Here is a 27,563-nt window from a genome sequence, read left to right on the forward strand (position 1 = left end):
TGCTCATATTGCGTCTCAGAGGTAACGTGTAGCTCCCCATCTATCTGTGCACAGACCTTTGTCTTCCTCAGTACCCAGGGCATGTATACACATTGAAGATTTCACCTGAGTGGTGAATATTGCACAGGAAGACCACTTACATCCAATGAAGATGACTAAAAACAGTAAAGTGTTCAGATTCCAGACGGTCAAAGAACTTCTAAAAGGGTTTTAAAAGCTGAAGCAAATCTCAGCACAAACCCACACAAAATTGTGCTGTTCCAAAGACATCAACTCGGGTCCACGTTGAGCAGACGTCCCAAAGGCTGCCTGGTGCGACCCACAGCAGGAGCGAGCCAGAAGCCTCTCTGGACAATGTTCTGGTAAAAAAAACTTCACAAGGTGTGCAGGGAAAAGTGTGAAGAGTTCCACCTTCGCTGTTCTGTTGAAGATCCATGTCTCCCAGTTCTGCAGGCTGATCTTGGGGTGGCTGGGTTGGTGGGGGCATCCCTATTTCTTACCCAGCACTGCTTAGGGTCTCTTCTAATAGAATAAACACTAATAATCTTCTCGTCTCCGCTGATCATGCCCAGAGGGAAGTCTCTCTCTAGAGAAACTGTCAGAGAGCAGATTCCAAGGAATATTTTTCCAAAACATTTCATTCCAGAGGCTTAATTGCCATCGCTGTAAGACGCCTTTTATATCCATACTGAGCGTATTTCCAGTGCTAAAATAACCCCAAGCGAGAATCAACATGCATAGAAAAGGAACTTCAGATGGCTACACCGTCAAACAGGTACATATATAAAAGGGAACCACCTGGTTTGGGCCAGTAAAGGTAAATATTTACAATGTCAACGGAAATACAGAATTTCCTGTTGTTACATGCTTGTATGGTCTCACAGATTTGGTCTGTTACCTGGAAGGTACAGGTACCCGAAACGTTACAGCTGTTCTTCCAGTGGTTCTCCTAGTAAAAAGGAGATTTCAAAACACCCACTGTAGGCAATCACTATTTTAATCCCAAATTTTCATTCAAGAAGCATTAAGTGAATATTATCTTAAACATCTGAAAACATTACTGCTGGTAACAGGGAACTATAAAGCACCTCTAGGTTCCCGAGAAGGTGCCGAGGCAGCTCCAAACAGTAGTGTGGGAAGCACTTTCTCACTGGCTTTAGGCAAATTTTGGCCTTGCAGCAGCGCTCTCTGAGGGGTTCAGATCCCAAAGCACCACTGCAGGCCAAAATCAATGGAATTGCCGTTGCAAGAATTTTTCTCTGAATGGATAACAGAGCTGACAAAGGTCCATCTGTTGACACCCATCTCTAAAATGACAGTCTGAATTTCCCATTCAGACCCAAAACCATGAAATGACTCTGTCTTTTCCTACAGTTCTCAAAGCACACAAATCTACAGCTAAACCCAAACCTTGACACAGTAATTTATCTGGCCCTGGTAAGGAGCGTGTGATTTCACAATATTTTCTTCTTTGATACGGATACACACCTCCACTATCACCCAGAGACACTCTGCTTTGCTCAGAGGTTCCAAAAACCAATGAGACATTTCTGCTTCCTCAGGAAAAGCAACTCTGAGCAGCAAGACCAGCGCACCCTATCTTAGATTAAATAAAATGAACTCAAATTGTAAGGAGCAACACATTACAAAGACAATCCTAGGGGATATCACAATGTAAAGACTTAGCTAATATAGGTCTAGGTATTTGGTATCTATGTTAATGCTGAGACTTAACGGTCCTAAACCCACCAAGGCAGAAGAGCCTTCACAGGTGATGTGTCCACAACCACCCCGGTCAGCTGCATCAACCTGATAGGATGTAAGTAAAATTTCTGGGTGCTTAGCATGCAGTTTGGTTCTCCAATGAGACAAAAAGATGCTTCGAGTTAGTAAAACAGTTTTCTGAGTCCCTTAAAAGACCCCTGTTTCATTATTACGAAGAGGAAGGGGTAACACCAGCACGAGAGAGTTGACCAAGCGGATATTTACTGTTAGCAGATTTGCATCGCTACAAAACACAGAGCACAGACACTTCCTCTGCCATGCTCACTGCCGTGTTTCCACCGTGGTGCCCTGCAGTGACGAATCCTTCCCCTCTGCAGTGCAACACAACTTCCCTAGCACACAGGGAAAGTCCACGGGCAGACTCCTGAAGGGAAAGGCTGGGACATGCCTGCTGAAACTCCTGGCTAGTGTATCACGAACAGGACAGAGGTCAGAAAATAAAATGTTACAAGACAAAGTTACAAGTTTCCTTGTAGAAAAGGGAAACTGCAGGCAGGGGACACAGCCCCTGAGCTGAAGCTGCTGAGACACCTGGAGCGATACCCAGGGACAGCAGCTGGGCTGAAGGGTTAAGGCTGGCAGCATCTCTCAGCAGGTTTGAACAGAGATGAAGGGAAAATCAAAGCTGAACACTTCAAGCTCTGTAAAAGACATTGCTTGGTAAAATGTACAGAGGGACAAGAAGTGACTGAACCATCAGGCTGAACCCCTGACAGAATAAAAACTGCACAGGCCAAGCTGCCCGGCTTTACTAAAAGGCTGACCCTCTACAATACCTACAAGCATTTTGCCCAAAGCAGATACATTTTTGCACATCCTGGGTGTTTTACAACAGCTACCCCTGAACTCAGGCTATTAAAAGTTCTCTGTTTGTCTCAAGGAAGCTGTACAGGAAAGTAATACACAGAAATTCTTCCCTGGAGCTCCTTGGCCTTCCTTTGCACCGGCAGAGGAAGCAGAGGGCTGCAGCAAAGCAGAGCTGTGTCCACGAAGGCCACACCAGCAGGCAAGGACACCTCGGCTACTGCAGAACATCCCTGGGGTTGTGGGATGCCTCCCTTCCTCCTTCCGTGTGAAATCCTAGGCCTGCAACCAGCAGCTGGGGCCGGAGCCCTCTCTGAAGCAGACCTGGCAGAGGAGCTGTTGTGCAAAAAGCTGCTCCGCTCCCAGAGGAGCTGGGGGTGACAGAGATCCACTGACGTAGTGCACAAACCTGCAGCCCGGAGCGTAAGCCCAGGAACACGAGGAAAACAGCAGATGAGATGAATGCCTGTTAAAGAAAAGGGCAAACAGAAGCTTTGGCCATCTTGCACAGCTTGAAGAGATGGCCAGGGCACTGAAACCAACAGGTAGGGAGGGGAGATTTAAAGACCAGAAGCCCAGGGTGAAAAACTGCAGCTTGGGGAAACAAAAAATGGTAAAATGTTGTCAGTAAACAGGGGATGGCACCAGGAATACTCCACCTGAACACCAATTTCAGAGGGAAAGGGCCGTCTGGTTCAAGTCGCTGTGGGCACACAAGGATCTGTGTGAACCCATTGCTTGTGCCTCAAAGGAAAAGAAAAATCATCACATCTCTGAGACAGCTGCAACAAATGCCCATTTTGGCAGTGCTGAAGGAGCATCCCATTCAATGCAACGTTTGCAGTTCACTTGTGATACATCTCTGTGTGTCCCAGCCTGCTGGATGCAGTGTTCCTGCCCAGGCTGTGCAGCACGGCCCTGTTGGGCACCGTGGCTGTGGGAACAACCTGGGACCCCTCAAAACCAAAAATTTGGCTGGAGCAGGTTGGGAGTGAGAAAGGGCTGAGCCCTGCCCACCGAATCGTGCTCACCCTGCAGCACACACGCAGCATCACGGCTCTCATTTGAAGGTCTTGGGTGCACATCACGGCAACCAAAGCAAATTTTACATTGGATTTGGATTTCCTTCTGCTTCCTCTAAGAGATCAGAATTTCTCCAGGTTTCCTTCTCCTTAATTCCTCAAGCACCGCGTGCTGATGTGGAGCTGCAGACACGTAGCTGTGCTAGCCTGGTGTAGTCAAACACTCACGCCATCATTTTGCTTCGTCTTCTCACACAACACAGCCCAGAAACGACCATCACTAAGACAGAGCTGCACCTTTCCGCTCTTTTTTCCAGCCTTTTCATTTAACCCAGCACCACAGTCCCATCTCCCATGAACATTTCAAGCATTTTATCCCTCACGAAGCTCACAGAATACAATAGATAGGAGATAATCCCCAGCTAAGACAGACCCGAGCACACGGCTTCAACAACCATATCTGCTGTGGGCTTGGTTAAAACCACCAAGCACTGGCTCGGGCTCTCGTCAGCTCTGCCTGCGAGCACAAACCTCCTCACCAGCGAAAGTTACTGAAAATATTTTTACTATTTTTGTTTACCGGGTTTCAGAGCACTCTGTAGGGACTGGTTTCGTTCTTAGTGGCGCTGCCGAGGCCGTACGGGACCGCCACGAGCTGCTCAGCCTCTCTGCTCACAGCTCCAAACAAAGGGCAGAAACTCTGACCCCACAGAGCCAGCAGGCACCAAAGAGGGAACAGAACCAGGAGAACAAACCAGCAAGGTACCTCTGCTGATGTGCAAAAGGGTTTTTGTAGCAAAGTGCTGATCAACAACAGAGATGCAAAGGGGAAAACGGACTCCAATAAATAAAAAGGCTTCATGGTAAAATATTTAAAATGTCTTATTAGAAAACACCAACTCGAAGCAATCAGCAATTCCCCTTCAAGCACTGTTTTCTTTTTATACAACCTACTCAACTTGAAACACGACACGCACAGCTCGCCTCGCTCAAGTCCGACGACAAACTCGTGTGTCTTAAATCAAGCCCAGTTGGCACTGCCTTCGGTGCTGTGACACGGTGACACACTGATCCCACTGACACCACCACAGGCCAGTCTGTGCCAAAATTAAGATCTGGAAGTTATGATGCTGGAGAGAGAGAAGGCTGTGGAAGAGCTCTTTTTTCTCTTTCCTCCTCTAAACAGACAACAAGGAAGAAAAATTCAAGGGGAGAAAAGCCTCAAAACAACAACAAAAAGCAAGAAAGGCATCGTGGTCTACAACTCCCTGGTAATAACACACCCTTCGTACAGGACTTACAAGAAAAGCTGGTTTTCACATTAAATAAAAGAGCATAAATAACATAAACACCATAGTACTTCCTAACGGAAAGCTCACCTCCACAGCTGGCTTGGGCCAGGTACACCAAAATTTGTGCTTCTTCACTTTCAACACTGAGAAACTGACGACAGCTTACTTAAATTCCTCACCAAACATTGCAGTCTTTGCAGAGCACCTCTAATTATCAAGCAAAATTACAAAAATCTAATTGCATTCAACATGTAAACGTACTGCAATTGTTTCTTGTAAGGCTCACCCAGATATCACAGCCCTTTATAGGAAGGAGCACACCAATTTGCACGCCTCTTCCAGCTGCTCGTGTCCATGTTATTCTGCCTTTGATCAGAAAACTCCATAATGGATGAAAAAACAAAGTAACTAGGAATCAAAGAATCGTTAGGGTTGGAAAAGCCCTCCAAGATCATCTGGTCCAACCATCCCCCTACCACCAACTAAACCATGTCCCTAAGCGCCAGGTCCAACAAGAAGTTTATTTATCTCCCCTCTGGTAAACACACTTAGCTCTCAAATCAGAAAACCATTCAGCCTTTTGCTCTTTAAATTGTAAATATCTAAATGGCAAACTTTTTTTTTAATGTGTTGCAGATGATAATGCAAGAACTCTTCGTGTCAAATCATTGTTTCAGCAGTGCCGATGCCATTCCACGCACTTAATTTTGATGCTGGACCAGAATAGTATTCTGCTCATCAGTCTTTAAGAGGCACTAATAATATTTAATGACAGCTGAAGAAAGCAGCTCTCTTTCTAAGGGAAGCACGGATACGTCTGAAAGCATGTGTCTCGTAATGAAAAATGTGTCATTACACAGGCACTTCCCCAAACAGACCCACACTGAGGCTGATTAGTTGGTGTTATATTAAGACCAATTCTTTTAAGGGAGGGTACATCAGAGCACTTCGGGCTTCCCATCAGATTTCATTATTACAAATCTTACTACGCACGCTAAGCCCTTCTCCTGAAGTATTTTACTCAAAATTAATTGCGAGCTGCTAGCAACTAGCACCCAGAGATCTTGACTGACAACACGTAACTACAATTGAAAGTTGCCTGCATAATAAAACAGCCAAAAAAAGGATCCAAAGTTAATGTTGAGGATAATATGTTTACATAAAATATGCTACAGAAACACTATATATATTTCTAAAGTTTTCTCAATAGCATCATCCCTAGACTGCCTCATATTCAAATTCCTCTTGCTAAATATTTGCTGGCATTTGTCCCTTACAAACAGCTCCTGTAGCAACACAGGAGGAAAAAAGAATGTATTTGAAAGCCTTCCATAACAAATCAATCAAAACATAATGACATTATCATCTCTGGTCTCATACAAATCTAGTTTCCTAAATATGTTTTAAGTTTAAAAATCAATATGCAAAATGATTTTTTGAGACCACAACGCAGTCTCATAACAACTTATTTGGAAACAAAGCATAATAAAGAAGATTTAGATACAAAATAAAGACATTTAGATACAAAAATGTCTGAACATCAGTTGTCTTTCAGAGCTTGTTTTGGGTTGCATTGGACAAGGCCTATTCCCATTTTTTCACTCACTTCTGAAAGAAGCATAAAGATCAGCTGTGACCAGCAAAAAAAGCCACAGGTCTCAGCTAATACTACCAAACACCAGAAGCAACAGGTAAGGAAAAGGGAGCTGATGGTACTACTAAAGACTGGCAACCAATTAAGTGGGTATGAACTTCTCCCACCTCTCCTTCATATCATCAAGGAGTCTCTAAAGTTAAAATTTCGCTCTAAATACCTGTTAGTACCAGACAGCCCATAACCAGCTGAGAACAGTAACACCAAGGAAGTTATCAGGAATTATTAGCACATTTTGTTACCATCCAGAAAGGCAAATCCCAGCCTTCTGCTCTCCACTGAAAGGCACAGCTCCCCTCCTTCATTGGCTCCCTATGGATACAACGTAAGGAATGCAGCTTCTGTTTCTCTGTCTGAAGTTTGAGAAGTGAGACAAATAAAGCTTAGCATAAAAACTGTTATTCCCAGAGACATAAATCCTGTAAACCTATTAGAATGGATACTCAGCCTCCAGCAGCCAACAGCCAGACTTACGACTTGCTAATGGAAAGGGGCACAGCCTGGCTCCTGCACACAGACACGCTCCCAGAAGCTGAGCAAGTATCTGTCTGCTAGGAAAATATCTGACAGCTAATTTGGGGAAAGGCAGGTATAAGGATAAAAACAACAAAAGTGGACAAAAGAGACGAGTCTAGAGCAATGCAAGAGGACAGACTTTGTTTCTGCTCCCTACCTCATCTGGCAGATCAATCCCACCAGAACTTCATTATTTTGAGTTCGCAGCTTATCAAGTGACTTCTAAAAAAAAGTTCGTACTGCCATGGAAAACACCAGGCTCCTCCTGCCCATTTGCTGATGGCATCGCGCTCACCTTTACATCGGCACCAAAGGAGAACGAAAACGCAGAAATTCTTCTGGAAATGCTGTGCAGAAGCATCCTTTCTGCAGTTACAGAAAGGAGGCATCCTATACAAAAAGTCTTGGACTTCACCTCAGCTCAGGCGATTTCAGGCAGATCCTCAGTGAAGTGTCGGTCTCATCATAACCCAATGCACAACATCTCACTTCAGTGACACGTTTAAATTAGTTTGCGACCCAGGATCTTGTTCTGTCTCTGAAATATTCCATCTGTGACCTCCACAATCAAATTTTCTTGAGAAGGACTGGGAACAGCAATAGCCTCCTCCATGAGGTTACGCTGGTGAAGAGCCCAGCAAACTACCTGAAGGGTCTCTTTAGAAACTTGCTTCTGCCTTTCCCTGATGCAGCAGTCCTCTTTAATTCAACCGCCTTGCTGGAAATCAGAGATAATTGTTACAGCCTGAGGCAAGGTTTGCAAGCTTGTCGAGCAAGGAACAGCGAAAAAATGACTTTCCAGCTTTCCAGAGCAGGCTCTGCCAACCAACCTACCCCCTTGCTCCCCCAGTAACTGCACAGCCAGTTCAGGGACTGGCAGGATCTCCTCATTTATGGGCTCACTTCCCTGTCATACACATACCTGTGCTGGCAGGCCGCTGTTTGCCAGGAAGCTTTTATGAATGAAGGGGAAAAAAAAAAAAAAAAAGAGCAAAGTGCTTTACAGCAGCGAGGATCATAAATCATCTGTTCAAACACGACTGCTTCAAAGCTGTTCCCTTGCAGGCTGGCACAGTGCTCGGGCGGCTGGCAGCAGGGGTGAGGTGCAGGAGGTTCGGGTCGCTCTTCCCAACGTCTTCCTCGGGGGAAGCTGGCACCTCGTGCCAACTGCTTCTGTCTTCTGCTTCAGAAGAGAGCATACTGCTTTCCTGAACAGCCCGTGCCATCTGAGACCTTCAGGTCTTTTTATATTCCCAAGTTGTTGTTTCCCCAGATCTCCCTAACACCCTGTGCTTCCTATGCAGAACACCTTTCACAGGCATACTCAGGCAGTGCAGAGAGGGGCAAGAGAAAAACAGACAACATTTTATTTCTCTATGCCCATGGACTGGCGAGCTGCAAGAGCAGCTGTCAGAAATCACTGAAATCATATAAACAAAGAACAGTTTAATGAGTTCTACTTTACAAATCCTTGAAGACCATTTCGGGAGACACCCTCCTACTGTATTGATCCTTCAGTGGCATCTCCCAAGGCACTTTATCTACAAGAGAGAGAAACAGCTGATCCTAGATTCCCTGATTCATCAGCAGCAGGGGAATCTCTGGACATGAAGGCAGGGGGCCAAGGAAGGTCCTTTGAAGGAACAGAGAGGCCACCTCAGTGCCAGCTCTGGGGTTAACAAGGGCATCACCTGGGAAGTGCCTCGAGTAGTTTTAAGCCCCCCCAACAACAGTGTTTGCTTAACAAATGTGGATTTGGAACAGATAAAAGACAGCACTGTCAGCCTCCTACCTGGCCACCAACTAGAGATGTGTTTAAGTGGATACAATGCTTTTAATTTCTGCATCTCCTGTACTCACCTCCCTGATCCTGAGGTCAGGCTCAGAGCCCTCTGCGATAACCAGCGGCAGCACAGGCATTGCTCTGCACAGCATCAGGCTGCTGCGGTGTGATTTGGTATTTCTCAGAAAAACAAAAACTTCAACTCTCTAAAGAAGAGCATGTAACAAAGTTCACTTGAGGACTATCTACTGAAGTCAACAAGAATGCAAAACACAGTAAGAGAGCTTCAGTATAGCCACAATCTCGTGGTACATTATCCCTCAGAACAAGTCTGCATGTCAAATGATTGCCTGGTTTTGTAACATGTATCTGATGGCAGCACAGCAGTTTTGGAGAGTGTCTTTAACATTACTCATGTTTGCAAATCAAGAAGAAAAATGCAATTCTCACTGCAAAACTGAAAAATTGGAAGTACTCCAGAAGTCTCTACACTTTTCTCTAACAGGGGAAAGAAATAAAAAAAACATCTTCCATTAAAGGTGCCCTCTGCAATACTGAGAAACTACAGGTTTTAAAACTGAACTGAAATCTAGGGAGGCTGATTCCTAACACAAGAAATTTAGCTTTTTAAGAGAACTGGCCCATCAAGAACCTTCAAAACCACATGAAACATAAGTTCAAAGTTTTCAATAAAGCATGAAAGATCATCTTTTCTAATTGGCATGGTTACCATTTAATGTCATTTACTATGGCTCCAGTGTAAAAAAAAAAAAAGAAAAAAAAACGAAAAACAATGCTTTAAGTTTTCAATTAAATACTATTAAACTCCTTTTACCTTTTTTCAGAATAAAGTATTTCTAAATTATGACCAAACAGCCCAAGATAAAAGCATAAACAAAAGGAATTGTTTCAGTAGTTTACTCCTTTGAAGTGCATCACGATTAACATGTGCCAGTAACACGACGTACATGGGAGTCATATGCTGCTGCTGCATTAGGGGAGGCCCCCTTAACCACTTCCACATCTACCTCTTCTCAGAAAATTAGGCCTCTACCATTAGATTTTGTATTGATCTGGAATTATTTTTTAAAAAAAAGTTTTCATAGCAAAAGTTTATAGTGGTTTTATCAGTATCAAGCACGTTCCTACGGTTGTAGGATCTCAAAGCTCATTTAAGGTGCACGTGGACATCAGAAAGACAAAATTTAACACCATCACAGCTCTGTGATTGTTTAGTGTGTTACAGAAGACTTCATATAGACAAATGAAACTTCAATTTTAGATTTTTGAAAAAAAAATGAGTTGTTTTTTTTGCTGTGTGGCAACATAGGCTGATTTAGCACTTTGCTAGGACCCAGAAGAGCTCTACCCCATATTTTAAGGTAATTTTTACAAGCAAGGCCAGCACCTTAGGTTAACTTAACACCATTGGTATTCGGGCCCAGTAAGGGCTTTTTCACAACAGATACAAAGATACACATATACAAAGTGTGCATTGGAGTACACTGAATCATTTACTGAACAGAAATCACACAGCTCACAAACTTTTTATCCTGCTTATTTTACACCTACGCTAATTTACATCGTTCTGATTCTCTAAAAGTAAGCACAAAACTGCAACTTTTGAATATTTATAGTCCAAACTGGGAATTATTTATATACGCATCTGCAGGGGGGGGAAATACACGTTAAGTGTCTGCAAAATTAACAGAAGTATGCACTAACACTGCTCCGCATCGTTATAAAGTTATACACTAAAATTTTATTGCACTTTTCAGCCTAAGGAATCTAAGTCAATGTTATAAACTAGAGACTATCGTTTTCCGAGACAAAGGAGGCTGAAGAGGAAAGATCCCCGAGGCGAGGCGCTGCGCCTGAGGTAGGAGCAGCCAGTAAACAAACCCTAATTCGAGGCAGGCCCCTCGCTGCAGAGGACGACGGCCACAACACAGGCCTGACGGAGTGAAAAGAAGAAAGTAAGAATCCAGAACTGATCCGTTACAGGAAAATATGCTAACCACAGGCTAATTTGTAATCTCAATAAACACTACTTGCACAGTCACACAGAGGCACTGTTCACAAATGCAGAATCCCACAAGATTTCTAGTGGCTATACATCGGGGGTTGTTGTTTTTTCCCCCTTTTGATTTGAAGGCTTCACAATTGTTAATAAATTATGCTCTAATTGCTGTAGTGATGCAAGATGTATTCAGGCTGTTACGCCTTAGCACAAGGCTAGCACTGCTGCTGCCTATTTATAGGGTGAGATTTTAACCAAAGCCCTGGGTTATGGGCAGGACACGCGTCATAAGAAAACAATCCCTCTACCTGAAAGTCGAGGTGTAAGGGCGAAAAGTTTCTCTCCACCAACTCACAACATCACACTGCAAGTCCTAGTGAAGACGAGCGATTATTTGTTACCTGCAGCGTATCTGCATGACAGATTTCATCTTCATATCGCCATAAGAACAGTCTGGAGAGGAGACAAAGGGTTCAGCACCCCTTACACCGGCATTACCCACGCAGGCGTTGCAGTGACACCCATACTCTGATCAGTTATCTTATCTATCCCGAGAGCAAACTATCACTCCTGGTACACACACATTTTCCAGGATGCTCACGATGTTCTTCCCTTTCTTTCACTGGGCTTTCAGAGGCATAGATTTCTACCTTGTGGCCGGCTAAAGCCAGAGAGAGAAATTTCACCTCAAGCAACGAAATTAAGTGGGGGACGATACGTGGGAGAAATCTGGATCTTAAGCTGACACCAGAAGATTTATAGTCAAGTCTGGATGTTAACTGCTTCGCTTATAAAACACAAAGAGGAATAGAAGATGAGTCATCTATTACTTGAGCATACATCTTCATTATTTTCATGATGGTTTTAGTGTAAGTGAACACACCAAATAAAAGCCAAACTTTCATCTCACTGAGAACACTCGCCCCTACTCTAACACACACTTTCTCTTTCAATTGCATCACCTTTCTTCCTCCTACGTAACCCTCTCTTACCCGTACAACTCAAGTATCTTCACATGCAATGGAATCAGAAAAAAGCACCTATACAAAACAATCCGGTAATTTGATGTTTATCCAACACTTCAGGACTAGAGATTTTCTAGGAGTTTCCTACAGCCCTTCTTATATTCAGCACATACTTCATGTTTGGAGAACTGCACAAAAGCTTGAATGCATATGAAACACACTTTATTCTGGACCATCTTTAAGTTGCCTCCAAATACACTGCTTTGGAAAAAGACACTGAAAACGTACAGATTTATCTGGTTTTACTGCCTTTAAAAGCAATTGCACTGTTACAGACAGCACGGGCAGAAATACTCTGTTGGACAGTCTCAGTCCTTGCTTGCAAAGCCCCACATTTGTTTGCTTTGCCTACAGAAAGTGAGGGCCTCAGATGTTCAAACTGGTCCTTTAGCCATCTCTGAGACTGAACTGATCAGATTTATTTTTATATGCGGTTAAGATATCCCGTTTAAAAACACTCAGAAGTGATGGGACTGACACTCCACGCTCTCCCTGCTCCCATTTTAAATGCTCCCTCTTTCATTTCTTTGCATCCGACTTCTGTGCCACGGCACAGAGGGCAGCCTGGCCACAGCTAAGGGCGCTTCATCCCAGGGCCGAGCTGGATTCATTCTCTTTAAAGCCTTTTGGATGCCATCAAGGGCACCGCTAGGATGCAGGCGAGGGGCAAACCAAAAGCGGAATTAGGAGTTCAGAACAGGAACAGAAAGAGAAACTGCAGAGAACCAGAGGCAGGCGTGCGTGGTGCAATCAGCGGGCAGCCCCGAGGATGCAGCCACCGCTTTTGGGCTTCCTCCCTCTCCTGGTGGACGGCCAGGGACCACTGTCAGGACGTGCCTCTACCCTGCTGTAGCTACTGAGGACTACAGAGAGAAAACACGCCTGGCTAAGATGTTTCAATGTCACACGTGTAAACTGATTTTATGCCCGTCTCTTAAGACCCGTCCTTTTTTTTTTTTTAATAACATTTGGAGAGCCACACACAGATGTCCCTAAGTGCTTTCTGCTCGAAACACTTCAAGAGGCTGTGCAGAAGCATTAACCTTTCACAACTGCAAATTAAGTGAAAGGTATTTCTGTTATGAAATATTAAGCAGCACCCACGGTAAGCTGATACCTCAGTTCCTCTATTTGTAACGCGGGGCTGTCACACCAGTGAGGGAACGTGAAAACACAACTTTTTCCAAAACCTGTTATAAAGCACTTCTATGAAACCACAGTGAAAAAAAAAAAAATCAGGAAGGAAATGCTGATCCTGAATTTACTTCTGATTTTGGATACTGTGACCTGAGTGAAGGAATTTTAAAAACCCAGTGTCTATGCAGTGAGCGCCATGCATCTTGTTCAACAAATGAGGCCAAAGTCCCTTGGGAAAAAGCAGCATTTGATCAAAAAACCTGTGTAATAATGATATGCAGATGGAACATGACTCAAGACAGGAAAGAAAACCTTCACTCGAGCATTTCTTAAATTCAGAGAGCCTTGAGTCTGCAATTTTAACGTTCATTTAGGTGGGGTTTTATGTACCAACCGAGGGAGAGAGTTGTTTGTGACAGAAGTTTAAATGCTTATATAAATGCTGACCTACATCCCTCCCAGTTCACGAGCTGAAACTGAGACGAGCTCACCACATGGCAATACAAAGACTAAGCATCAGGAAGAACAATGGGGATAATCCAAAACTTTGCTTTCTGATCTTAAATTACAGTTAAGGACAGTGGAAGCAAAGACAGAGAGAAAAGAGATGAAAAGGCAAGAAATTTACAGGGATGGAAAAAAAAATAAAAGAAACAACCACACATAAGACTACAGAAGGTAGAAAAAGGATGCTTTCTGAGAACACGGGAGACAAAAAAAGGCTAGCCAAAGTCTTTCATGTTTATCCAAAACCCTGTCTTCAGACACAAATTAAGTTCACAGCCCCATATGCATATGCTAACACCTGGAATGCCCTCATCACGCTTGAAGGAGCGTAGCTCACGCTCTCAATTTATACAGCAACCCAATTTAGAGCTTCTTGCTCTAAGTGGAAAAAAAAATGCAAACTTTTAATAGCTAAAATTTCAAAGCATATTTGATATTACATTAAAAAATGTAAAGGAAACATTACAAAGTGAATATGTAATGGCTATGAGCACTACGGCAGCGTTACACAGGTTTTTACCTCTACCACGCCATACATCAACCCGGAATTCAAATCAGGGCCTTGTAACCCCGGTGTAATTACAAGGTATCACTACGAGTCTCAGTTTTACTCAAGGGTCACGTTTGCTCTAGCAATTCAGTCATTTGTAGCGCTGAGTTTTGCCAATTTTATTCTGCAGGTTTTGCAGTGGCCGCAGAGGTCAGAGTGTTAACACGAGGAGGAGCTGGGGAGGGCTGCAGCGAGTGACAGCGACTTGCCCGAGCCCACCTCAGCGCAGCCTGCCATCTTCTCCAGGACAGGGCTGGGCCGTCACTTACCAGAGTGGTTCTTCAGAGGAAGAAAAGAAAGTACTAATAATCAGAACCATAATAACGCGGGCAGAGCAGCAGTAGCTGCGTTCAGAGACGAAACACAACACCGAACGGATCTGTGCTTGGTTAAACAAGTCAGAGCTCGGTGTTTTCTGGGTTTGACACTACAAAGCACGAGGGCAACTGGTTAGGCGAGACCACCATTCACTTTTTTCTTCAGCATTCGTGCTTACCATCAACAACTGCATTGTTTTTGAATGCTTGTAATGCACACCCATTTCAGAGGTTTGCCTTCCAAGTGAAAGCTGCCACTCTCACAGTTCCTCCTTCCCAGCACGAATGGTGATAGATATTTTAAGGTGTCACTACAGCTATTAGTGACTAAGAGTTTTCACAGAAAACACGTTCACAACCCAAATACCCATACCTCGTAAGGACCACGGTTTTATGGGCAGCATCAGATGGATGCGAGCTCATTTGGGCCCCGCGTTTTTCAGTGAGGAGCCAATTTGTCCATTCTGCACGTCACAATTTTACATGGCAGCCACTGCAGTCACCTGACACAACATCTCATGGTTTTACTCCATTAGCAGGCTGTCACCTCCCCTCTCCCACCAAACAACCCGAGGACAAGGTAGAAGCCAGGCCTATCCATGCAGAAGTGGGCTGTGCCTACCCACCCCAATACATAAATACGGCGTTTGGCCTCGCGAAGGACAAAGCTTGGCCATAAGTCACCAGGGGCAACCCTCGTAGTGAAGCGTGGGCTACTGGTGTAATGACAGATCACACCACGCATGACAGATTTTTAGTTTTTATTCTTGGTCTTTCCTGATGCCATCTGTGCTTCACAAGGAAGTCTGATGGCTGACGGCATTTCCCCAGCCCCCAAATTCGGGATCACTGATCTAGACGCTGCTAGGAAATCACCACAATCATATACAATACCTCATTTATTCTTAAAACTGGGAGCTGCTGAAGAAACCGTGTGTGCTTAATTTACACGTGTGTATTCCTTCAGCCCGCAGATCCCCCTGAACCTACCCCTCAGCGAGCCACAGGATCCCTCAGGGAAGGAAAGGGACCTTATGAAACGAAGCGCCTGGGATGTCTGTAAACAACACTACAGAAAATTAATTTGTATAAGGACAATACCAGAACAAATAATAAACGCCTCCCGGTTTTGGCCTTGTGTTTTCAGTCTCACAACTTTTGATCCTCTACTCTGAAGCTTCAGTTGTGCTCTCAGCATAAAAATATAGCACCTACTTCAAGAAGCGGTGAAATATGAGATCCAAGTTACTCTGCTGAAGCTATAATTCTTGATAAATCCAATTCCCATCCCTTAAATTATCCATGTATGACAAGTCTGTTCCGTACAGATGCCACCCGACCAGCAGGACGTAATGCACTCCGTCCCTTAATTTAACAAGGCGTTATTTGCAGCCTGAATTCAAGTTTAATTGCCAACAGGGCAGTAGTGCAAAAAGCAGGAGGAAAGGCACATTGGAGAGCTCAGACAATCACTACCACAGCAGCAAGAGGCATAAAACAGCCGAGAGAAGGCATCACCTGATTGTCACCTAAAATACTGGAAAAGTGAGGATTATTTCTGAGCATATTTTTAAGTTTGCCATCAAAGCTGCATTAATACGATGAACATCTTTTCACACCTGCAGCATCCACATGTTTTCCTAACTATTAAACTTAGGCTGCAGACAGATGATGTGAGAAGTCTCCCAGAAAGTGTAACTTATGAGAGCAGGAACACTCTGTGCTTCTTCAAATGATAGAAACAAATGTCTGAAGAACGATTACAGCTCTGTCAAACTGTCGGGTCTCCCAGATCTGCCAAAATAACGCCGTAAAATCGTGCAAACGGAGAGGAGTAGCTCACCTCACTGCGCAAACAAGGTATTTGATAATCCTAAAACAAGCAAAAACACTGTTTGGCCACAGCCATCGACAGGGAAACCAGCTCAGCTGTCAGTACCCACACTGAGACATGAGGCAGGATGCAATTGTATCCCGCTCCACACCAGCGGGGATGGCACCTCTAGGTGCTAACAATGCAAGAGGCGTTACATAAGACCACGCGCTTATTTTTAGAAGCACATTACAAAATTAAGTAGTGCACTCGAAGCTGGTGCCGGGCCGCGGACAGTCCCATCAGGGTGCACAAAGGACAACTGCTCGGCTCAGATCAGATTCAGATCAGAGCTCTCTCCCACCAATCCCCCAAATAAATACCCAACAATCAGAGACTACAAAAGTCAATTTGGGTTCACTGCAAAAACACTGCTCCTCATAAACACAAATGTATTCTTTTCTAGGAGCCACAGAACTGACAACAACTGTTTTCCTACCGCTTTCTTCTTTTGTTGCCTAATACTTCTGCACGGTGATGACCCCGAACTTCCCTCTTTTCCACGGCTCTTCATGACTCTCTCTCTTGCCCCAGGGAAAGGAGAGCCGTGGCACAGACCCCGTGGAAGTCTGCGTGTGCTGAGGGCTGCCCGACAGCTGCCATCCCGCAGGACACACACTCCAGGTCTGAGCATCTCTTCCCGGTGGGTGCAGTAATTTGGACACGCTTCCTCTACCTCGTCACAATGTTATGAGGCTTGGTGGACCGTAATTTAGGATTTAATTCTTCCTTCCGATTTCTGTTTCCACATATATACTTTATATGTATAAAGTGTAAGTTAAATGCTTAACTTCTGAGCTAGAAGTTAACTATATGAACTTTCCGTATATGTTTGTACACACACATAGACACGCTGCTGAGTGGGAGGGCCAGACAAACCAAATAATCTCATAAATCACATTTCCTGAGAAACCGAACCCAAGATTAAATGTTTGCCTTTTTTTGTTTTCGAGCTGCAGTGTGACCTGCAGCAGCACTGCAGAACAAACCCAGCGTGCACCTCTCCCCAGTGAAACTTTGCTCTCTCCTCACCATCTCTGATGATCAATTCTCCTCTCATTTTTACCCAATTAATAAATAAATTTCCACCTAACTTCACGGTCATGTATCACACTGTTCTTCAGACCAATCCTACCTGAACATTGCTTCCCCTAGTTCCTGCAGACAGACATGAAACAACCCATTAAGCGCATCCCACTACCAACAGATTTTACTACCACTGTTTCTTCCCTCGCAGCCTACGCTATTCCCCTCCAGGCTCTTTGCTAAGCACATTCATAGCATGGCCTGCAGACTATGCTTCGTCTACCCAGTTGGAAAAAACACCTCACAAAAAGGTTTTGTTTTCAAAACCAGACTCTGCAGACGCAGGTATGCCCCGGCCCCGAGAAGTCCAGCAGCGCGGCAGGCTGGAGGAGAGGCGTGCTGCTAGGAAGGCAGAGTTAAGGATGACTCCTCTCGGTGACTCACTCCTGTTTGCCAACGAGGCCCACACTGGGCATCCCAGTTTTCAAGACTTATCGAGCTGTTGATACCAAAACAAATTCGGTTTAGCAGCACGCTTGTTTAAAAAAGGGACGGCTGGTATTGAATCTATGCTTAGGACCCTAAAACAACTTCCAGATTCATAAAAATAAATGGCACTTAAACTAGCTATATATGTCTTTCGAAGAAAAAAAAAAAAGAAGAAATTAGGATTGTGGCTAATATCAACATTTTGCAGATTCCTAATTAAACTGTTAAGGAAAATACTACTCGCCATCAAGTGTATGCTGCTGCTAGTCACAATATACACCTACCTGAGACACAGAGAGCTCAGAAGAACGCCAATCTCTTTAAAATTACATTTTATCCTTTCCAAAAAATTCGGAACACTCCTTGCTTCCTCCCAGATGTCCCATGATATATATGTTTTATATAACCAAGCTTCTTTAAACTTGGGGGTGGGGCAGAAACATTTATTGCCCAAAACACACCGTTCTGAAAGTGCCAGAAAGTTTCCTTAAAACAACACCAAAAACTCCATATCCCAACGGCACAGGATTGCTTCAACTTCCACCATGAAACAAAAAGAGATACTGACCTGTTCTTGTGTATAATGCTGATCTTAATCAATTTGATCTCGAGGAACACACTTACTAGAAACGTGTATCCACATAAGCCAACAAATTCAGACTGCAGTACAAGATGCCTTTCGACTTTATGATGAGACTTTGCTGTGTGCTGCACTTTTTCAACGTGTCGAAAGCATCAAGAACAGCACTGGCATTCCAAGAAATTAATCAAGTTACTTATTTATATATACGGCTTGTTGTTGTTTTTACTGCAAACAGCTTTACGGGTGGACACAATATTACAAGACCCTCCTAATATTTAGAATTGCTCTTTTTCTATCTTTCGTGTATTGGTGCTGTGCTCAGTTTAGATTTCTTTCTGAAAACCTTACAGATTTCCAGTTCTCCATACTAAAAAGCACAGTACGTGCTCTTCAGATGAGAGAAGACCCTCTTCTATATACTTTTTTTAACCTACTTAGTCACTACATAAAATATGCTGTTTCACAGCTATTTTCCTCCTTTATGCATTTTTAATATATTTATATGCAACGAGTGCCTTCCCACAAATTGCAGCACTGATGAATGAAATTTCCCCAGTGTGAATGGTGAAAGACACCAAGCATGTACCCAAATCAGCCCCCTACACACTGGGGCAACGGAAGGAAGCCTGGTGTATCTTCTCCCCATCATTCTACTTCCCCAACAACACTTGCTTTGCAAGAATAGTTTTCACCATTAGAACATAAAAATGCATTAAAAATAAAGAGTAATCAGCGCCTCAAGCAATGCAAGGTTTTAATAAGCTGAGAAGGGGAAAATGCTGTTCTACTGTAACGCAAAGAAAAAGCTCATAGTCCTACAGACTGTATGACAAGTGCACAGTCCACCACCAGCAGCGTTATTCTGCACTGTTTGGTATGAAGATTCCCATCTTCATGCAATCCCTAGAAAAGATAACGTATGCTCATATTAATTATCGTTACCCATGTTACGGGGACACAGATGGAAGAACTTCTTTGCCGAGAAGTTGCCTACAAAACTAAACCTTAAGAGTTTATAATTTGAAACTGCTGTGGTTGTTTGCATGTAATTAGCCATACCGCTCCTTTTTGGTGCCTGGAAACTCCTTGCTGTTGTTTTCAAATACACGTGTATACAGGTTGTAATGAATGAAAAGGTGATGGACAGCAAATTCTGAAACGTGGAATGACGAGCAATACAACTGCCACCGACCGAATATGGTATAGAACCAGCTGGGTTGCATAAACCCCAATAGATACACCACATAATACTGGTGTCTACTTCCACAGAGTCCTAGAACCAAGCAAGCAGAACATGGGAAAGTATTATCCCAAGACTACAGACTGGAACCTGGCTGTAAACTGGTTCAATGACTTACCAGTCACACACCACTTCAATGGACCAAAGAGGAAGCATCCTCCAACTCTTATGCTGATGCTCAACCCTTGCAGTACTGTCTGCTCAGCGGGAGTAACACAAAGTAGGAGTTCCCGTTTTATCTCCCACAAATATACCTGTAATTTTACACGAGTTTTCATCTTTAATAAACTATCCATTTTCACAGGTAATGACCTCATCTGTATACAGTCACCCATCACTGATTTCAAATGCACAAAGAATTGTAACGTAGAGCCTTGAAAGAACTTTAAAAGTTCATTAAACTGCTTGCTGCAACCAAAAAGAATCACGAGTGATGTGGGGCACAAGAAGATGCTTAAAAAAAAGACACACACATATACACACCCATAAAGGAAACCAGGAGGAAATAATGGTTTACTTATTAATGAATTTCAGCCCTACTACTCTGGCACTGTAACTCACCAAGAGAATGATGTCTCTGAAAATAATTATAATCACGTTTTAAACACATCAGAAGTGTAAAAAGAGCAATCAGGTGACAGTGAAAGCTAGTCAAGAGGAAAAAATACCGCCCACTTTCCTGTAACCCTGCTGATAGCCAGTGCTACCTCAAGACAAAGCAGTGGCAGCAAAGGGGGAGCTTAGGAACCTCTTTGGGTGAGGGTCATTTCCATCTTGGTTTGGGATCTGAATCGGACCAGCAGTTGAGCTCGTACAAACTATCACAATGCAAGTATTCAGTTTTCAGCACAGTAGTGTAAGTGAAAGATAAAATAGAAATTAAAAGCAAGCTGAAAATTGCACAGTCTTTAATCTTGCTGATAATAAAAACACACAAAGATTTTACCTCCTATGTAAAATCTCTCACTGCTTAGCGCAGAAAAGTCTATGTTGTATACAAACATCTCTAAAAACAAAATAATTCCTTAAGGGCAACTTGAAACACGCTGCAGTACAATAACGTCATTTGACACAACCCTTCCTGCCCTTCCTGTGCTGTTCTGATGTTCAACACAAGCAGACTCGGTCTTAAAGCTCTTACTGCAAGAAGTTAACTGTCAACACGTGAGCAGTGCTTTTAAGTCAATGAGACTACCCACAAACTTTCAGTTGTTGATATGTTTTTACAGGAACCCGGGTCAGGAGAGCAAGACAACACACAAACACTGAATGTAGGTGCTAAAACACATGAAAAAAAAAAAAAAAAAAAGGTCAGCCCTATTCCAGAAACACCAACTGAAGCAGGTTGTTTTGAATTACTCAGTACAGGCTGAGACACCAGGATAAGTTTCAAGAAAAAGAAAAAAAAAAGCTTTCTGTTGCATAGAAAAATGTTTACATACTTTTTCAAAAAAAAAAATTATTTACTTGTAGCTCAAAAACCCAGAAGAGGCAAAGTTAACCTGACTTGAATTTCTTGGCTTTTGTCAAGGACTACTGTAATTTGCGTATAAATTGCATTAATAATAATAAAAGAAAAACTATAATTTAGAGAGCAATCCCTTAAATTTGTGGCAAAAATACTGTTTTGATGTAATATGGTCCTGACCTTCTATATAAACTGGCACACAGCTCCTATCTAAGCTAACATTTAGAAATAGACAACAAATATGGCAAGCATTCTGCCACGAATTTAAGATTTTTATTTACTCTTTTTTGAAGTGGGCTTCAAACCTGTATCCAACCACGCTATAGCTTTACACGAAGAGATAATCCAAAAAAAAGAAAAGTTAAATAGCAGAATCTACTTACTTCAAAACAAAATGCTGCACTGGGAAGCTCAGCTGCACTTTCTATACTGCCTCGGAACAAAGCAAGCAAGTCAACATTTATCTTAAGTTTCCAGACCAAGTCAGAAAGTGAGGTGCAAGAAACGCCTCTTAACTAAACTGCTGGGATTTTAGGTTATATTTACTTCTGGAGCCTATAACAACAGGGAGGTGCAAGCCACTTTTGAGTAAATAAAGTTATGGTAAGCGGCTGGTTTAAAACTACAGCAAGGCTACAAATCTTGCAGTGACTACAGAACAGACAAACAGATTTTTTTTTATACAAACAAAAAAAAAAAGCACACAACGAGTTCTAAAAATGCAATAAAGTTTCTAATTCCAGAGCTACGTTCTGCCTCGACAGAAATACCTTTAGAAGTACAACCACTACAGCGGAAATCCTTGATGAGAGCTGCCACTCCACGACAGGCACGCACCATGCACAACTTTTTCATTGTGGGGACAAGGTAAAGACCAGGTGCAAACACCTAGTTATGGGACCAGTTTGTAGCATCAAACTTCAGGACATGTTTGCTGTCCCATTTTTCACAGTGAATACCACTTCTCTTAGGTTAGAAAGAATTAGATTCTTTTAAAGATAATTCAATTCTTTTTTTTTTTTTAATTGCAAGTGTTAACAGCGGAGTTGTTTCAGTTCTTAGGGCTTTTGCTTTCGTTTGCTGGCAAAACTGACACACAAATAGGCAACAGTGACTACTCTGACAACAGTATTACGTTGCTAAAAGAACTGTGTAGACAAGGTTTATCTCCTACTACACTCTTAGCTTTATCAACAGCTTCCTGAAAGTGAAACGGAAATACACTTGCAAGTCAAGTCAGTCAGCTCATGATATCAAGTATTCAAATCCCTTCCTAAGATCAGAAGCAGCTGACACCTTGAAGTTTTTTAAGCCAGCTGAATTCTCAACGTAAACAATAGCAGGGGGGGAGAAAAAAAGGCACTGAACACATCCCCAGTCTGCAGTATCACGCAACTGGATCTTGCAAGTTACGTTGTATTAAAACACCATTATAAGAGGACTCAAAGTACAACAACATTCACCTAACAAATCTTCTAGATCCAAGCAAAGACGCCTTTTTAATGCAAACCCAAACAATTAGTTGGCTTTTGCAGGTCTTCACAAGTTTCGACAGCCTGAAACAAATCCAAGTTTCCAGAACCGTAAGGATTTCTGCTAGGCGAGGTGACAGCAGGTTTGATCATCCTCAACTCCCTTCCCCCAGCTGAGGAGCGAGGAGAGCAGGCAGCCACCAGCACCAGATGTTACTGCCGTGCAGGCAGGCAGGAATGTTTCCTCCACACACTCGAGTCGCACACGCACACGTACGTGCATGCAGATACACGAACGAGACATTAAAAAAAAAAAAAAAAAAGTTCGTGTCTTCCCCTGGGGATAAAACAGTGCAAAGTTGGAGATGAGCTCTTGTCTGATAAAGCAGACTTACGAAAAGCAGGAGCTGCCAACGTGCATCTAACACGAGTGTGTTTTCTTTCGCTCGGATTACAAAACCTCCAAAACAAAGTTACCTGCGACTGCACTGAGGGAAATTGGAGGGAAAAAAAAAACAAAACAAGAAGGCGACAGCAACAACAACACTGACAACAGAGCCTGCAGGGAAACCCTCGCTCCTGTCAGGGGCACAGCAGCTGCAGGGTGACCGCCACATCTCGCCCCAGCGTGGCGGTGCCCCCCTGTCCCCTCCTGTCCCCCTCATCCCCCCCTGTCCCCCCGGGCCACCCTCCCGTCCCTGCCCCGGGCCGGCTCCAAGTTTGCTGCACAGACACGGGCTGGGGAACGCCGGGACCTGTTTACACAGCGCCTCAACCGCCGCCAGGAGGAGAGCGGACCGTGAAAAAAAAAATAAAAATACGATAAAATAAAGAAATAAACCGGGCTGGTTGAGGCGGGGGGGGGAGGCAAGGAGCCGGCGCTATCCCCGGCTCACCCGGGGCCTGGCGGAGCAGGCCGCGAGGCCGCCCCGGCGCCGCCCGGGAGCGGGGCCCGGAGGCTGGGGGAGGCCGAGAGCGGACCGGGGGGGGACCGGGAGGAGGCGGGGGGCGGCGGGGGGCGGCGGGGGGCAGCGGGACGGGGCCGTCCCGGCCGGGCCTTGGCGGCGGAGCGGAGGCCGCGGGGCCCAGGCCTCGGCCCCGCAGCGGCGCCCGGCGGGGGGAGGGCGGCGGGGCCGGGCCGGGCCGGGCCGCGGCGGGGCCGGGGCCGCGTCTCGGTGGCCGCGCGTCCCCGTCCCCCCCCCCCCCCCTTCTCCTCCTCCTCCTCCTCCTCCTCCTTCCCCCGCTCCCCTCGGAGACAAAAGCAAACGGGAAGCCGTCGGGACGCGGCCCCGGGGCCCCGGGGGGGCTCCGCTGCGGGCAGCGCCGCCGCCCGGGCCTCCCTCAGCGCGGCTCGGGCGGGAGGCGGCGGGCGGCGGGGGCCGGGGCGGGGGCGGCCGGGTCCGGACTCACCGCATGAATTTTCTTGTCCCGCGGATCCAAGATGGCTGAGTATCCAGCACGGAGGATGCTGGGGGAGCAACCTTTACCCTCTGACCCGCCCGCCGCCGTGACCCGGCCGCCGCCGCCACCGCCACCGCTCGGCCTGGCAGCGGCGCTGAGGGGCGGGGAGAGGCGGCGACAGCGCTCGGATGGGGCCCGGGGGGACGGCGAGGAGGAGGAGGAGGAGGAGGAGGAAGAGGAGGGAGAGGAGGAGGGGGAGGAAGCAGCGCCGCGATCCCGCCGCCCGCGGGGCGCCTAGGCCGCGGGGCCGCCGCCGCAGCGGGGCTCGGGCTGAGGGGGGCTGGGTTTGGGGCTGCCCTCCCGGGCACCGAAATTGTGGGAAACTGTGCGATTTTGGCACCAACACATATGTAGGCCTCGCTACCTGCTTTATTATCATTAAAATGGACGAAGTGACACGACTGGACTTGTGTTTTTTTTTAATTCATCGCCGTGAACATGCGTGTGGTACAACGCCACAGCAGCTGCAGACGCACAAAACACGATGCAAACAATCCCCCTGAATTCAACAAGACCGTAAAACACTACAAAGGCTGGGCCTGCACGCCAGTGTGTACAGGACGGAGGCCAACGTTTGTGAACTGGCTTCGCTGCTCCATCAGGGAAAACACTCATGGTGATGCTTCTTCGGTGTTGTTATGAGATAGGTAGAGAAACTCAGACAAAAAATGAACATGCAATATTTTGCCAGGAACAGTCAAATTTCACGTATGTTTCCTTATCAGTCAGGTCTGATGTTGGAGCTACAAACACAGCTTAAAAATAAGCATTCAGTACATATACACATACACATACACATACACATACATACCCAACACTAATATTTCACAGAAACATTAAGACCCACAGTAACATGCTTGATGACATTAACATGTTTTGAAGATCAGGGAACAGGCTTCCATCTATGCTGGAAGACCCACTTCTTAATGCCACTGCTGAGCACAGCTACATGCCGAGCATGAGTGTTACATCACTTTAATAAACGTCTATATACTTTGTCCAGGAAAATACTGTATCACTCTAGTATCTGAGCCTTTGTGTCACAAATGTTCATGCATTTGCTGTAAACAAATAACTGTAGAACACTGTAAGTAACATCCAGTTGTAGGGATGGTATTTGAAGTTCTGGAGTACTTCTGTTCTATAAAAAAAAAAAGGATTTCTTTGATTTCTTTACACCTCGTGACCCGATATAAAGGCAGTTCTTTGAGACTGAATAACTTAATGAACCTTCCTTGTCTTCACTGTTGCTGAATAAACTTTTTTGTCTTATGAACCCTTTTACATCCATTTGTAAGCATTTTACTACATTAGGTTAAATTTTACACTTTTATGGTGTCTTTTCCCAAAGCTATTCTTTTTTTTGTATTTCCTCAAAGTCATTTAAGACTTAAGGTACCACAGAATACGTGGTAAGTAAACAAAGCATCTGATGCTGTCATTGCATCTCTGTGGACCGATCTCTGTGCCCATCACAAGATTGAAGTTTACACACAAATCAATTAGCATTTAGACAACAAGAAGCCTGTGGGGTTCGACAGAGCCAGGAAATAAATAAATAAAAGATTTTTATGTCCTAGGCTGGTTAGCTTAATATAATAGCCAATGTGCAATCATGGGGTGTGTAAATAGTGATTTAAATTTTGGTAATGAAACTAACCTGCCTTTCTGCCTAAAATTGTGAGTTTAGTTGTGGGATATTGTCAAGGTGACTGCAGTCAGCATGTAGTTGACTTCCTTGTTTTCTTAAAATGAATGTTGTTAGCACTTTAACGCTTCAGAATAATCTCTGAAGCTGATAAAAGAAAATGTGTGTCGTGTTCATATATTTGCTACTTTCAGTGTGGCTCAATATACATTTTTATACAATGGTGAGGCCTATTTCTCATTGCTGCACCTGCTTAATTTAAGGTGTTCTGAGCTCATTTAATTAAATGGCTGCTAATCACGTGTGAACACTCCTAATCCATTTTGAGCCTCATATGGTAAAATTTGACCTCTTTGTCTAAATCTTTATCTACAAATATGCATTTGTTATTTTTAATCCCAGTTAATAAAAGGTCTCTTTTCTGTGTCTATGGTTGGTTGGCTGGTTTTGTGTTTTTATTTATTTATTATTATTTTTTCTTGACCTATTTCACAGACACCCACCTAGCCATTCGAATTTCCAGCTGGCTGTTGCTCCTGCTAAGACCCAGAGAGAGGTAAAAACATTAAGCATCTGTCTGGAGCACCCGAAAAATTTGGAAAGAGGGCATCAAGAGAGACAAATGTACTCAGAACCTCAAGATGCTTTCTTACCCTGGCTCTTTAGTGTTCCCTGGCAAGCCTCTGTACTTTTACTTCACCCCTGCTCCAGGAAGGTTTTAGATGCTCTTTGGCCCCATTCAGCATCACTGATAGAGGTGGACAATGCAGTCACAGATGTGGGAGGAAAAGGAATCACCCAAAGTATGCAGAGGACACCATTAGGGTGTTTTATTTGCTTTGCCGAAATGTAGAATTAATTAGCCATCGTAAGACCACCGTCCTCGGTTGTGAGCAGAGACAAAACACAATGAATAGCTAGTTATATAAGTCATTTTTAGGTACAACCACAAAGTGCATTGGAGTGCACCAAAGGTCTTTCTTTCTCCAACCTACAGTAGTCCTCAGGATCAGCAAATACAGAGCAATTGCCAAGAGCAAGGGTTAGCAGTTTTCCAGTGATAGCAAAAAGGCTGTATTATTTTATTTTATTTTATTTTATTTTATTTTATTTTATTTTATTTTATTTTATTTTATTTTATTTTATTTTATTTTATTTTATTTTATTTTTCATAAACAGGGTTTAAGCTCCTTGGTAGAAACAGCTGGAACCAGCAGGTAGTGCCCTTTGACTACGGGGTGTATTTGAAAAAAAAGCTGAAACTGTGAAATTCTGCTTCTGAAGAAGGCAGAGGTTTCTGGTTTCTGCTGAACTCAGAGCTGTGTAACGCTTGTGAATTGGGAGCAGCAGCTTCTCGCAGATGTCTTTCTTGCTGCATGATGTTCAAAAGTCTGTCAGTTTGCTTTCTTTGGAGCAAGGCTGGAGGGTTACTGCACAGCTACGCATTAATCTTTGCCCTAGAAGAACATGGCAGATTCTTTTTTTCATAAATATAGCTATTTGTTTTTTAAATATTTCTTTAACACAAGGGTAGAGGTGTGTCAAAGTGTATCTTACACCAAATCTGATAGTAGAGATCTCACCACCAAGGCACGTTAAAACATTTTTTCAAGAGTTAAAAACACAAAGAGCTCTCATTTTCTTACTGTATTCTCCTGATTCCTAAGTATTCCACTGAAATAGAGCACAAAATAGTCAGATTTAGGGGAATTTTGTTGGTTAGGTTGAATTCTGCGAGTTAGCCTCCAATTTCTAGTTTATTTAGGGAAGGGAAGGGAAGGGAAGGGAAGGGAAGGGAAGGGAAGGGAAGGGAAGGGAAGGGAAGGGAAGGGAAGGGAAGGGAAGGGAAGGGAAGGGAAGGGAAGGGAAGGGAAGGGAAGGGAAGGGAAGG

At 44.2% G+C, this 27,563-nt stretch overlaps 1 protein-coding gene across 4 annotated transcripts in view; it reads right to left on the reverse strand.

Annotated features, from left to right (window-relative positions):
- The window catches only part of CNOT2 (CCR4-NOT transcription complex subunit 2), an 85,104-nt gene extending 60,952 nt beyond the window's left edge, over window positions 1-24,152 (reverse strand). The window contains exon 1 of one of the 4 annotated variants that reach the window (XM_068669213.1): window positions 23,974-24,152. The gene's annotated coding sequence lies outside the window, so the exon portion shown is untranslated. The remainder of the gene's footprint in view (window positions 1-23,973) is intronic. The other 3 variants (XM_068669214.1, XM_068669208.1, XM_068669212.1) reach the window with 3 other exon arrangements.
- Window positions 24,153-27,563: the final 3,411 nt, after the last annotated feature.

The sequence above is a fragment of the Anas acuta genome, chromosome 1, assembly GCF_963932015.1.
Source record: "Anas acuta chromosome 1, bAnaAcu1.1, whole genome shotgun sequence".
NCBI lineage: Eukaryota > Metazoa > Chordata > Aves > Anseriformes > Anatidae > Anas > Anas acuta.